Source organism: Hyperolius riggenbachi, chromosome 1 (assembly GCF_040937935.1).
Source record: "Hyperolius riggenbachi isolate aHypRig1 chromosome 1, aHypRig1.pri, whole genome shotgun sequence".
Classification (NCBI taxonomy): Eukaryota; Metazoa; Chordata; class Amphibia; order Anura; family Hyperoliidae; genus Hyperolius; species Hyperolius riggenbachi.
Window position 1 is genome coordinate 246,620,332 of NC_090646.1, and position 14,814 is coordinate 246,635,145.

Genomic DNA, 14,814 nt, shown 5'->3' on the forward strand with positions numbered 1-14,814 from the left:
TCAGACGCCTCCGCGAGCTGAGTAAGGGTAGTGCAATAACTCAGCACCTAGAGCAGGAAGTCCTTTGAGCAATTCCAGGTTCAGCAACAAGACAGGTCCTCTTCCAAGCCGGGTCAAATAGCAGAGCGGGTAGTCGTCCGGAAATAGGTTGGCAGCAGAGCAGGTAATCAGACAGACAAGAGGTCGGCAACAAGGCGGGTAGTCAGGACAAGCAGAGGTCGAGAACGAAGATCAATCAGGCAGGAACAGGTTCAACGGGACGGGTCACACGGACAAACTTGCTGTAATACCACAGCACCAGGCAATGCACTCTGAGGCCTTTTATAGGCCGTTTGACGTCATCACGTACGCGTAATGACGTACGCGCGCACGCGTAATAACGTCCGCGTGCCACGCGTAATGACGCACGCGCATGCGCATGACAAGTCGCGCACGAAAACGTGCGCGCATGCGCACAAGCCACACGCCCGCACGCACAACAACCAGCTGAAGGAGAGATGTACACAAAGACACTCTCCGCACATGAACGCGCGCAGCTCGCAGCCCCCTACACCTTCCGATGCAGCAGACCAACGCGCCGCCCACGACATGCACGGACACACACCGCCAGTACCCCCTATCTGGAGGCACGACGGCGTGCCCTGGAGTGCCCACGGACACCCGCATGTACCAGCCGCCCAGGCCTCACTGGTGAGTGACCATGACAGTGCCCCCCCCCCTAAGGAGCAGCCTCTGGATGCCTTCAGGTATGGGCCTAGCAGGATACCTCCGGTGAAAGTTCCTTATTAACCGATCAGCGTGAACATTACTGGCTGGTTCCCATGTATTATCTTCGACCCCATACCTTTCCACTTAATGAGGTATTGTACTTGCCTGCCCCGCCTCCTTGAGTCCAGTACAGATTCTACTTCATATTCTTCCTCTTCTTCTAGTATGATAGGTGGTGGAGGAGTCGGCACTTGGCCAGGAAAAGGATCCATACTTGCAGGCTTCAACAAAGACACATGAAAGACTGGATGAATCTTATAGGTTGCGGGTAAAGTCAGTTTATATGCTACAGTACTTATTTTCTTGCAGACTGGGAAAGGTCCAATAAATCTAGGACTCAATTTCCGAGAAGGACCAGGAAGTCTTAGATTGGTCGTAGACAGCCATACCATATCTCCTTCCTTCAGTATCAACTCTCCTCTTCTATGCGAATCGGCCTGTTCCTTAAAACGTTCCTGAGCCTTGGCCATATTTTCCCTTAACAGCTCATTATTCCGGATAATTGATTCCGCCAATGAATCTGCAGCAGGGACTGAAGTTTCGTTTTCCATGTTTGGTGAAAAAGTTGGATGAAACCCATAATTTGTAAAGAAAGGGGATTGATTTATTGACACATGTATGGCGTTGTTATACGCAAATTCAGCTAGAGGTAAGAGCTGTACCCAATCATCCTGTGAATAATTAGTAAAGCACCTCAAATATTGCTCCAAAGTCTGGTTCGTACGTTCGGTCTGTCCGTTGGATTGCGGATGATAAGCAGAGGAGAAGAACAATTCAATATTCAGTAATTTGCATAAAGCGGTCCAGAACTTTGAAGTAAACTGTACCCCTCTGTCCGACACAATATCATGGGGAATACCATGCAGGCGTATGATCTCCTTAATGAACACAATCGCTGTGGATCTAGCAGTAGGTGTACCTCTCATTGGAATAAAATGAGCCATTTTTGAAAGACGGTCCACCACCACCAATATTGCATTAAATCCTTCAGAAGTTGGAAATTCCACAATAAAATCCATGGAGATGGAATACCATGGCCTAGGTGGGACAGGTAAAGGTTTAAGTAGACCCCACGGTTTCAGCCTAGATCCCTTACAACGGTTGCAAATATGACAGGATGCTACGTATCTCTTGCAGTCCTTCCTCAGTCCTGGCCACCAATACGTTCTCTGGACCAACTCTGCAGTCTTATGGCCACCGAAATGCCCCGCCAGCTGATGATCATGGCAGAGTCTAAGAATTGCCGGCCTGAATCTTTCTGGGATGAATATTTTGTCTCCAAGAAACCAAAGTCCTTCCTTACATACTAATCTTGGTCGAATATTACCAGGTGGAGGTGCCTCTTCCTGTTGTATTTCCTTAATCAAACTGGACTGGAGTAGCAAAAAATGTTCACTTGATAGAATTGTATCAGGTGTGTCTTGGTTAGATTCTTCGGGAAACATACGGAATAACGCATCTGGTTTCCTATTCTTGCAACCTGGCCTGTACGTAATGTGAAATGAAAATCAGGAAAAAAAAGTGCCCATCTTGCTTGGCGTGGATTCAGCCTCTTTGCCGTCTTTAAGTACTCTAAATTCCAGTGATCCGTGAATATCAAAATAGGATTTGTTGCCCCTTCCAACAGATATCGCCATTCCTCCAATGCCTCCTTAATGGCAAGTAGCTCCCTCTCTCCCACATCGTAATTCCTCTCGGCTGCTGATAATTTACGAGAAAAGAATGCTACCGGGTGCATTAACATCCTAGGATCTTGTCTCTGAGAGAGAATGGCACCTATTGCTGAGTCAGAGGCGTCTACCTCTAGAATGAATGGCAATGCTGGGTCTGCATGCTTCAAAACTGGAGCTGACGTAAACATTCTCTTTAACTTGTCAAAAGCAACTTGAGTTTCTTGATTCCAGCAGAACTTCTTCTGTTGTTTGGTAAGTTGTGTCAGAGGTAGTATGATGGCAGAAAAGCCCTTAATAAATCTCCTATAAAAATTTGCAAACCCCACAAATCTTTGAACTCCCTTTCTGTCTACAGGAGCAGGCCAGTCTAAAATTGCTTGAATTTTGTGGGGGTCCATTGTAAATCCATCAGCGGAGATGATCAATCCTAGGAATTGAATCGTTTTCCTGTGAAATTCGCACTTCTCGAGCTTCACGTAAAGCTTATGTTGCCTTAGTCTATTCAGTACCATCTTAACTTGATGCATATGCTCCTCTTCAGATGTTGAAAAGACCAGGATGTCGTCAAGATACACTATAATAAACTGATCGATCATATCTTTAAAAATGTCATTAACAAAGTGCTGGAATGTTGCAGGAGCGTTGCATAGTCCAAACGGCATTACAAGGTACTCGTAATGCCCGTAGCGGGAACGAAATGTGGTCTTCCATTCGTCACCAGCACGAATTCTTATCAGATTATATTCCCCCCTTAAATCAAGTTTGGTGAAGATTCTCGCTTCTCTTAAACGTTGAAATAGTTCAGGAACCAAAGGTAAAGGGTAGCGATTCTTGATTGTAACTTTATTTAGTTCACGATAATCGACACATGGTCGCAGAGAGCCATCCTTCTTGGCTACAAAGAAGATTCCCGCCCGGCTGGGGATTTGGAAGGACGAATGAACCCTTTTTCTAAATTCTCATGAATGTATTGTTTAAGAGTCTCTTGTTCAGGGTCAGACAATGGGAACATCCGACCAAACGGAATTGGAGCCCCAGGTACCAAGTCTATCGGGCAATCGTATGGCCGATGCGGAGGCAATTGGTCAGCTTTCTTTTTGTTGAAGACATCTTGAAAGGAATGATAGCAAGCAGGAATCTTGTCCAGATCCACTGATATGTTGAGAAGAGGCCCTGAAGAAACGGTATTCACTGAGTTGCAATGTTCCCCACAGTAAGCTGATGGAAATGAGACTAGGCCAGAGGACCAATCAATGCAGGGGTTATGAGCCTTGAGCCAAGGAAGACCAAGAATAACTGGATATAAAGGTGATGATAGCAAATCAAAACGGATGAATTCTTGATGGGAAGATGATATGGTAGACAATATAGGAGAGGTTTCCATAGTAACGGGTCCAGAGCTGATAGAAGATCCATCGGCCAGGTGAATGTGTAAAGGTTCTTTCCGGCTTTGTAAGGGAAATTGAAATTTGGATGCAAAGGATGAATCCAGGAAGCAGCTGCAGGCTCCGGAATCTATGATGGCAGTGGTGTTAAGGATTCTTTCTGGGAGCTGAAATGAGATTGAAACAAGACAGTAATTATTAGAACTGGAGAGAGCTTCTGGACGATAAGTGGTGTTGGGCTTTGTCTTACCCGAAGGTCTCACAGGACATGTTCGCACGAAGTGCCCAGCAGTACCACAGTAAAGGCATAGATTCTCCTTTCGGCGGCGTTGACGTTCCTCTGGTGTTAGCGGAGAACGAAGTAAGCCTAGTTGCATGGGTTCGGATAAATCCGGGGATTGAACTGAAGAAGCAGACGAAGACATAGTTGCAGGGCTCCAAAATACCTGACTACCGCTGCTCTTTTCCAGTTGTCGTTCTCGGAAACGTCTATCGAGTTGAATAGCCAGTTTATTAACTCTTCTAGTGTTCCAGGGACCCCTATCCGGGCCAATTCGTCCTTAAGGCTCTCGGATAGTCCTTTTCGAAAACAACAAAGCAGTGCAGATTCGTTCCAGGAAACGTCCGCAGACCACCGGCGGAACTCCGAAGTGTACTCTTCGACTGATCTGCGCCCTTGTCGGAGGTTAAGGAGTATCGCCTCTGCGGTGGCTTGACGTTGGGGGTCATCGTACAACACCGCCATTGCCTCAAAGAACGTTGCCATAGCTCCTAACACTGGATCTTCTTTTTCCAAAAGGTGATGGGCCCAGGACTGTGGTTCTCCGGTGAGCAAAGAAATAATAAACCCCACCTTGGTAGCTTCTGAAGCAAAAGTACGAGGTTGCAGAATAAAATATAGTTCACAAGCATGGCGGAAGGCCCGGAATTTAATGCGTTCTCCGGAAAACCTTTCAGGCATAGGTACACGAGGCTCCGGAACCATGGTAGCTGCGACAGGAGGATCGGGTGGTGGTGGACCTTGGGCCAATGCTTGAGGAGCAGAAGCACCACCAGTGGGAGGCGCTGATGGCTGCTGTGTTACTTCGTTCAGTCTTCCTTCTAAACGAGTATATCCTTCCTGTAGCTCCTTAAAAGCTTCCGTCAAAGTAGCCATCTGTTTATATAAGGTGTTTAGAACACTAGCTGTATCCCCAGACTCCATGTGAGTGGCTGTGGTATTTTGTAACAACCGGCTCACGTACCTGAAGGATGGAGTCTAGTATGAGGATAACAGCTACTTATGCGGCTCACCACACAGAACCTCTGGAAGTGGAACAGAGTCTCTATGGAGCAAGGGGCAGAAGCGCTGGCAGACTGTCAGACGCCTCCGCGAGCTGAGTAAGGGTAGTGCAATAACTCAGCACCTAGAGCAGGAAGTCCTTTGAGCAATTCCGGGTTCAGCAACAAGACAGGTCATCTTCCAAGCCGGGTCAAATAGCAGAGCGGGTAGTCGTCCGGAAATAGGTTGGCAGCAGAGCAGGTAATCAGACAGACAAGAGGTCGGCAACAAGGCGGGTAGTCAGGACAAGCAGAGGTCGGCAACAAGGCGGGTAGTCAGGGCAAGCAGAGGTCGGCAACGAAGATCAATCAGGCAGGAACAGGTTCAACGGGACGGGTCACACGGACAAACTTGCTGTAATACCACAGCACCAGGCAATGCACTCTGAGACCTTTTATAGGCCGTTTGACGTCATCACGTACGCGTAATGACGTACGCGCGCACGCGTAATAACATCCGCGTGCCACGCGTAATGACACACGCGCATGCGCATGTCAAGACGTGCACGCGCATGAAAACGTGCGCGCATGCGCACAAGCCACACGCCCGCACGCACAACAACCAGCTGAAGGAGATATGTACACAAAGACACTCTCCACACATGAACGCGCGCAGCTCTCAGCCTCCTACACCTTCCGATGCAGCAGACCAACGTGCCGCCCACGACATGCACGGACACACACCCCCAGTACCCCCTATCTGGAGGCACAACGGCGTGCCCTGGAGTGCCCACGGACACCCGCATGTACCAGCCGCCCAGGCCTCAGTGGTGAGTGACCATGACAGTTCTCTAGGTATTTAAGTGCTTGTGTGTAAAGGACATTTACTGTAAGCTACGACTAAGGACCCGGTGGGATCAGAAACACGCCAGCTTGAATGCTGCCATACTTTTTGCTTCTTTTTAATGATGACTCAATAAAAAAAACTTTGTTTTGATAGTATGGGAGGACTGCAGAGCTATTTTTTCAAAATTTCGATGTTGACAACAACTGTGTCACCCCCAACATCCCTTCCTTGGCCAGAGGGCTTATCTGGCAAGATAATTATTTAATTTAATAAAACAAGTAAACCTTGAAGTAGCTATCAACTAGTTGACTGAGCAGCTGAGCACTATTTGTCTCCACAAATGTAACTACATGATATCACAGATACATTATTCAGAATCTGGATGTATGGTAGAAGAAACAGGAGACTCTTCCAAGGAAACGTAATGTAAACTATGCTGCAATGCATGATACATTTACCAGATGATCCGTTTTATTATTGTCTTGCATGAGACGCTGGGGGTAAGTATGAGACAACTTCAATGTGTTGACAGCTATTTGTAGTGGAAGAGGCACAAAGAGATAAAGTAAGCTACAGTACATACTAAACCACATTGTCCTCTTGCTGTTTCACCTAGAATATTCTCACATTTTAGAGGTCATTCAATGCAAATAAGTTATTAACAGTAAGGGAAAATAGTGGCAAAGTTGCTTATCTTCATCTTCCTTCTCTTCGCCTTTGTCTAATAAAGCAGATAACCTGACCACATTGGATGCTACCATGCAAGTGAAGTAACTTCCTTTGGAATATCCCTTTTTTATTCAAACAGCTTGTAAGGGTACAATGGTTAATTTGCATATATTCAGCAGTGGTGCTCTGGGAGACATCTCAAGCTCACTCCAACCTGAATTATCGCAAATTCTTTCTGTTTTAGGAAAGCAAACTTTTGTTTTTCTTAACATCTTAGTAAGGGGGCTTTTAGGACCATTGTAGTCCCTTACACACTCCAATGAGTTCTGGGTCACCATGAGCTTGCTGGTTAGTCTGTACCTCTCAGATTTACAAGCCCTACTCCATAGAGCCAAATTAATCCATGCTATGCACTGATGAGGATCAAACAATCCGAAACAGTCTGTATGCATGTTGGATTATTATGGCTCTGTACAAATTAACAAGCTGACACATCATTGCATTCCAGCGGTTCTGGAGGTGTGTTTAGCTTCTAAGGGTACAATGGTTAATTTGCATATATTCAGCAGTGATGCACTGTGAGACATCTCAGAGCTCACTCCAACCTGAATTATCGCAAATTCTTTCTGTTTTAGGAAAGCAAACTTTTGTTTTTCTTATTCAAACAGTAAAAGGGTACTTTGGAAATATAATAGTTTGCTCTCCAACTTTAAAAGCAGAAGAACAACTGGTCAAATTGATAATTTCTGACAGGTCTGATCAGGTTTCCGATCGATTTTGTACAGAAGTGATTGGAAAATCAATCGGACCTGTTTCCGGCCATAGATCTGATGGGATATTGGAGGCATAACAGTAACATCCTCATCCTGACACCTAACACTAACTATTTCACTCTGATGCGTAACACTAACATCCTCACCCTAAGGGCCCTTTCACACTGGCGCGGTGCAGCAAATTTCCGCACTGCTACCGCAGCCTAATGTAACCCTATGGGGAAGTTCATACTTCCCACGTTACGGTACTCTGCGACGGAAGTGCCCAATTTAACGCTAGCGCAGAACTACGTAACCGCGCGGGACCCGCAGCAATCTGCGTCGGCCCGGAAATCGTGTTACTCTATGGTGACGCAAAGATACAAGTTCGGTTAGAACACCAATATCAGTATTCCAGGATGTTTTATTTCTTATTGTATGCACAACATGACAATTGTTTCAGGGCCACGGAGGGTCCCCTTCATCAGATAAGTGCAGCCATACAAGTGATACAACGTACAAGCACAGATATATAAACTGTGATCAAACTCCCCCTTCATTAGCATACACATTGCCCTCCATACAACAATATTGCATAAATGTCACTGTAAAAGCCACTATTGCTTACACAGTAACTGACCTGCATGATGGATAATGATATGTGATCCTCCACATCTCCCCGATGCATCCCCAATGCCCAGCAAATCATCCAAGTAAGTGACAGACTGCATAATAGCAGTCTGCAACTTCAAATCTCGCGCCAGCCGCCGCCTGCTGTGTGATCAGCCGTTGGGCTGATCGCTCTGTGTCTTGGTGGGTGGTAGTCATGGCAACCTGACAAGCAGATTGCCATGTCCAATCGGATTAGAGGATAGGTGTGCCTATGGCGCCATCCTCATCTCTGTGAGGACCGGGCTCTGCGACGTGCAGAGAAAAAGCGGAAAGGGGCATGGCTAGGTAGTCAGCACTGCCCTCTTCAGCTCAAAGGCTCTCCATAGACTGAGAGGCGCAGCTAAGCGCGCTCTCTCCCTGCCCACCCGACTCGGCGTAGGGTAATCATGGTTACCTATACATAATATTAGAGGATCTGAAAAACAATGGGGCATGCGGGCAGCGCTTACATAGGCATACATATAAATGAACCATTACTAAGCCCCTGCCTATGCAAAGAGCAACTCATAAACTTTAAGAGGAATGTGGAGCAAATAAGAGGCGCACGGTAAGGTGTGCTTCTCAAGAACCTGTCATTGCTCTATGGTGACGCAGGACTTTTTAAACGTTGGCGTTGCGACGTCGTGGCATGCATGCGTGAAAGTGCATTTTTGCAATACGCTTCCACATACCCAAAGCAGCAAGCGACCGCAAGTGTGCGTCACTTCCTTTTTTGGCTGGTGGCCAGACAGGGAACTCCATATACTAACACGGTGTTCCCTGAAGGCCAGGTTCAGACAGGGACTCCCAGCTGAGCAGAGTGTTCATCATGAAGCTATGTAAGAAGATTAAAAGCCACTAGGACAGTTAACTCATGTCCCCACCCCCATCACACTATTACTGTCTCTGGGCAATTTGGACTAAAGGTCGTCATACAATTAGCAATTTTGCTGGTCAGTCGACCAAGAGACAGATCTCGCAGGTCTGATCGGAGAGAGATCTGTTGGCCGCCAAACCACAGGCCTATTCACGATAAATTTCAGCATGAAATCTTTTGGCAATCAGCCTAGTAATGCCGCCTTGATGCCTTGCCACTCCTGGCCATATCCCCTAAATGTAGATGTACTCCACCAGTGCCTGTGCACTAATACTTTACCTGTCTGAAGTCTGCCACTGTCTCCGCACTCTTCTTTTCATTCGCACCCCACATGGTTGCCAGTGTATTGCACATGGGCTATGTGTGTGACATCACACATGTGCCCGACAGGCAAAAGGCTGGCAACCATGTGTGGTGCAAATGAGGATGAAGGGTGCAGAAACAGTGTCAGACACCAGACAGGTAACGTTTTAGCGCACAGGCACCGGTAGGGGGTGGGGTATGTTTACATTTGGGGGACACGGCTGGGGGTTTCCGTTGTGTTCCTTATTCAGGATTATGGCACACCGTTACCATGCACCCAATTAAGCATGTGGGCCCAAGATTTTCCAGCATGACCGATCCATACATACCAATTTTGGAACGGAATTGGTGAAATGGTTAAGTGGGCGTGCTCTTGGCAGCCCTAATTTTCATCAGATTTGATAATTATCAAATCTGATGGTCGATCCGCCGCTACATCTACAGATGTATGGCCACCTTAACTTTAGTAGAAGTTGCTTATCAGTTCTAGTCAATCTTCTAGCTTCATTTTGAACACAATACTAAGTAAAATAAATAGTATAAACTGATATGTTTTGTGACAACTGGTTGTTTCTGTTTGTTTGCCCTTTGTAGCCAAGCTTCAAGGACAATAAAGATTACTTTGGTATTACCTACTGCCAGATTTAAAGCAGCTGCAATGTTAGCAACCATGATGTCATTGTTTCTGTTGTGATTTGATTACCCACGAATGATTTCTGGAATGAAAAGTGCTCAAATAGAATGGAATAAAGGAATAAATAAGCTATTTAAAACACTGGCTCCACATAGTCTCTTTACAAACTAACTTTTGCCTTTTAATTTGACTTACTAATACTTGACAATTAGTTAACTAACAAAGGCATGTAAAGTATTTTCACTTTATATAAGCAAACCCAGGCAAATGGAAATGCTCATATGATGAAGTATGCTGTACATTGGCTACCTAAAGCAGAAATCTCATGTTAGAATGATCATTATTATTTAATGCTGAGAAATTTACCTTACCAACGAGTCGTCTACCTGTCCTGGGGACACGCGCTGTGAGTAGGGAACAGCTTGTAAAATTCACCCAATTGCTTCCGCTGAAAATAAATCCAACATTTGCCAGAGAATAATATTTCTTGAAAACCTATTGAATCTTTGCAGAAAAATAGATATCCCCCCTCCCCCCCCCATAAAAAAAAACATTTTCTTTGATTACAATGCACTATTAAGAAAATTACCAACATTTTGCTGCCTTCCCCCACCCAACACCCTCCTCTGCCTCCGCCCAGCTAGCACTCTCACCTGCTTTCCCCCACCCTGCACCATTACCTGCCTCTCCTCTCCCCACCCAACACTCTCACCTGTAACCCCCCATTGCAGCATCACACCTGCCTCCCCCTACCCAGCACGCTCACATGCCTCCATTTACCTACTATACACAAGAAAGGAGCGCTGGATATAAAATATCAAAAAATATCAGCTAATTTTATTTATTAAAGCCACAGTACATATAAAAATGTATAAATACATATAGCACACTCACACATGTCACATATACACATGTGGGAGGGAGATGAGGGTGCTGGGTGAGTGGAAGGGGGTAAATGGAGGCATATATTATAGTAAAGGTGGCGCTGCACTAATAAAAGTCAAAAGTTCAAAGCAGTGATGGATGGGATTAATCACATATACAAATGAAATGATGTCCACATCAATATTTAATTTTCTTCCTGCTGCTTCCTTAATTAGGTGGGGGTACCCAAACCCTGCACCTCAAAGAAAATATATACTATACACAATAAAGGAGTGCTGGATATAAAATATCAAAAAATATCAGCTAATTTTATTTATTAAAGCCGCAGTGCATTTAAAAATGTATAAATATATATAGCACACTCACACACATATACACATGTGGGAGCTACCTAATGCCCTTTAATAAAAAATAGAAAATAATAACAAATGCTCAAAAAGTATGCAATTAAGCTACTACTTGTATAAAAAGTATGATCCTTGAGAACAAATGTTCCCCCAATAGAGATTGTTAGCCAGGTGACCTGCTTAGGTCCAAAAAATGATTATACAGGATTAAGCAATCTTCTCTACAGCGGGATTTGCTGACCAGAGATGTGGGTAATAGGTGCAATAGATGTAGAGGGGAATAAACTCAAAACCTGTACCTATAGCAAGCCAACATATGTGAATGGATATATATTGGCCACCAGCTGCCATCTACCCTCATGGTTGAACAATGTACCAAAGGGACAATTTATAAGAGTAAAAAGAAACTGCACGGATGATACGGAATATAAAATAGAAAGGGAAAAACTAAGCAAGAAATTTGTTGAGAAAGGATATCAGGAAAAACTTATGGAGAAAGCAAGAGATGAGGTGGATAGACTCGAACGTAGAGACCTCTTGAGTAAGAGGGTACGTGATAACACCATAGATCACTCTTTAAAAGTTAATCTAAAATATTGTGCACAAGTGAATGCAGTGAAACAAATTATTTACAGACATTGGTCTATATTGAGGGAGGATAGAACCCTCAATGAAATTTTACCAATAAGGCCAGCCTTCATACATAGGAAACCAGGCAATATAGGATTGAGGGTAGCCATGGCAGCTGGTGGCTATCAGAGAGAGAGGAGGAGGGAAACTGAGGGTGGGTTTGTTAGATGTGGGAGGTGCAACAACTGTAGGAATACGAGGGGGTACAGGAAGATCAGGACTGTGGAAGGACCACATGGGGATTATGAAATTCACCAGCTGATAACATGTGATACAAAGGGGGTTATATACTGTATAATTTGTCCCTGTGGTAAAAAATATATTGGTCGTACTAAAAGAGAGCTCTTCAAAAGGATTGGGGAACACCTGAATAACATCAAGAAAGGGTGGGAGGAACACCCGCTCTCAAAACATTTTTAAAGGTTTCATAACTGTCAAGTTCAGAATGTAATGTTTTTGGGAGTAGAAATCATAAGTAAAGATCCAAGGGGTGGTGATTATATCGCCAAGATGTCAAGGAGTGACAGCAGATGGATTTTTGACCTGGACACAATTGCCCGAAAAGGCCTTAACGAGGGAATGGAAATATTTGGCTTTTTGAAATGAAATAGCAAATTAAACAGTAGGGAACCGCTGAAAGAAGGATGTGCCAATTATAGCTGTGAATGAGTGGTAGTGTGTATAAAGGTGGGGACTATATGATATACCTGAGAGCTGCAGGATGCTCTTATCATTTTTTATGTTTTCTTTACATATACTGCATATATATATATATATATATATATATATATATATATATATATATATATATATATATATATATATATATATATATTTCTTGTTATTATGAAATATTTTCAATTTTTTACTTTTTACTTTATTATTATTGTTTTTTCCATATTTTGAGTCTGTATGCTTTCGGAGCAGATTAGATGGGTGCAAGTGATAATATATAGAATCTATGGAATCCATGTATATAAAGGAGATACTTCATTGCTGGTCACTTTAAGAGGAAACAGGAGGGGCAGGAATGGACTTATAAATACAGTTACCAACTAGGACCAAACCACCGATCATGATGAAGACAACCGTAGGATCGTCGAAACATGTTGATCTAGACTAGGAGGGGTGCCCCAGAAGACCCTAGTATTATACAGTGGTGGTCCAAGAGGTTGGAATCCATGAAGCAAGTCACTATCCAAGCTGGTGCCTGTATATTAGCGGTGGAGCGCAAGGAAGTACCTTACTCTACTTAGAGGAATGCAAGAGGCTGCCTGGAGGAAGTGACATCAGCGGAGTCACCAGGAAACCATCGGGGAATAGTGCGCACAGACTGGCTGGTGTGCCTGGAAGGTCCAGCTAACCCGAGGACGGCGGGCAAGATTAACATACTGCCCAGGGACAGGAATCTTGGTAACAACCCTATGTGCGGGGTGTATAAGCATATCGTTATCCACCTACGGTGGCAGGAAGCCTGAGACAGCATGTGAGAGGTAATTTTATGCATAGACCTATTGCACATATTACCCACATCTCTGATCAGCAAATCCCGCTGTAGAGAAGATTGCTTAATCCTGTATAATCATTTTTTGGACCTAAGCAGGTCACCTGGCTAACAATCTCTATTGTGGGAACATTTGTTCTCAAGGATCATACTTTTTATACAAGTAGTAGCTTAATTGCATACTTTTTGAGCATTTGTTATTATTTTCTATTTTTTATTAAAGGGCATCAGGTAGCTCCCACATGTGTATATGTGTGTGAGTGTGCTATATATATTTATACATTTTTATATGTACTGTGGCTTTAATAAATAAAATTAGCTGATATTTTTTGATATTTCATATCCAGCACTCCTTTATTGGGCTCAATTCTGGTAGCGTTTAGTAAATAATTACCTCATGGAATTGGGTTTACCTCATGAGGGAAATCAACTTTTGAATTCTGGTAGTTTAAGTAAAGTTTTACCTCATGTAATTTCATAAGGTAATTCATGTGGTAATTTTCTACTATAAATGTGTGGTATTTAGTAGTGAAATACCTCACACTTGAATTCTGAAGGGAAATAAGGTGCGTGTTTGCATGTCTTTTACCTCACATAATTAGACCTACCTCTACCACATGATAAATGCAGTGTTGTCACATAACATGGAGACTTTTCAGCTTGTTCTTTGTTCCGACCCCCCCCCCCCCCCCCTCCCGACCCCCAGCCTCTAAAAGTGCTCCAAAAAAAACCCACAAAGTAAGTAGCGGTGTCATTCACAGAGATTAGGTCCGACCAGATACATTTTAGATAAAATAATCAAGTAGTTACATGCCTCATGATAATTCATCAAGTAGTCAAATGGCAGCAGATTTTCCAACAAAATGCGATCAAATTGGCGGCAGATATCCTCACAGAATGCAGTCAGATTGGCGGCAGATACCCCCACAAAATGCAATTTGATTGGCGGCAGATATCCCCACAAAGGCAATTAGATTGGCAGCAGATTTCCCCACAAATGCGATGAGATTGGCAGCAGATTTTCCCACAAATACAATCTTATCTTAGGCAGTATCGCTAAGCCGATTCAGGATAGATATCATGCTGAAATCTCTCATAGTCGATTTGCCCACACATTTGTAGATATATGGGCACTTTAACAATCCAGCACGCTGTATCCCCCTGGTGTATTTTTGTATCCCCCCCCTCTCCCCCTCATGCCTGCACTATCCCCCACTAATCTGTTTAGACCCGTGTGTGCAGCGCTGTATGCTAAGTGCCCCCCCGCGTGCCTCTGATCCCTCCCCCGCAATGCCTGCGATATGCTCCTCTAATTTACTGGCCTCCGATATCCCTCTGAAATGCTCTGACCCCCGTACTTTGCCTGCAGTGTCATCAGTAGCTGCACCGAAGAGGAAGTGTATGGGGAACCCGGGTGTCTGCAGACCGCGCAGCGGCATGGATCGGGTAAGCCGCTGCCGCTGCGGGCTAAGCACGGAGGTCAGAGCATTGCAGAGGGCAGGGGCGGACTGACAACTCATGGGGCCCCCGAGCAATAGGAGATAATGGGGCCCCCATACCAGTGTTTCCCACCTTTCACGTTATATTTTTACAGACTAAGATATAATAATTTACTGACAACAGTAAATA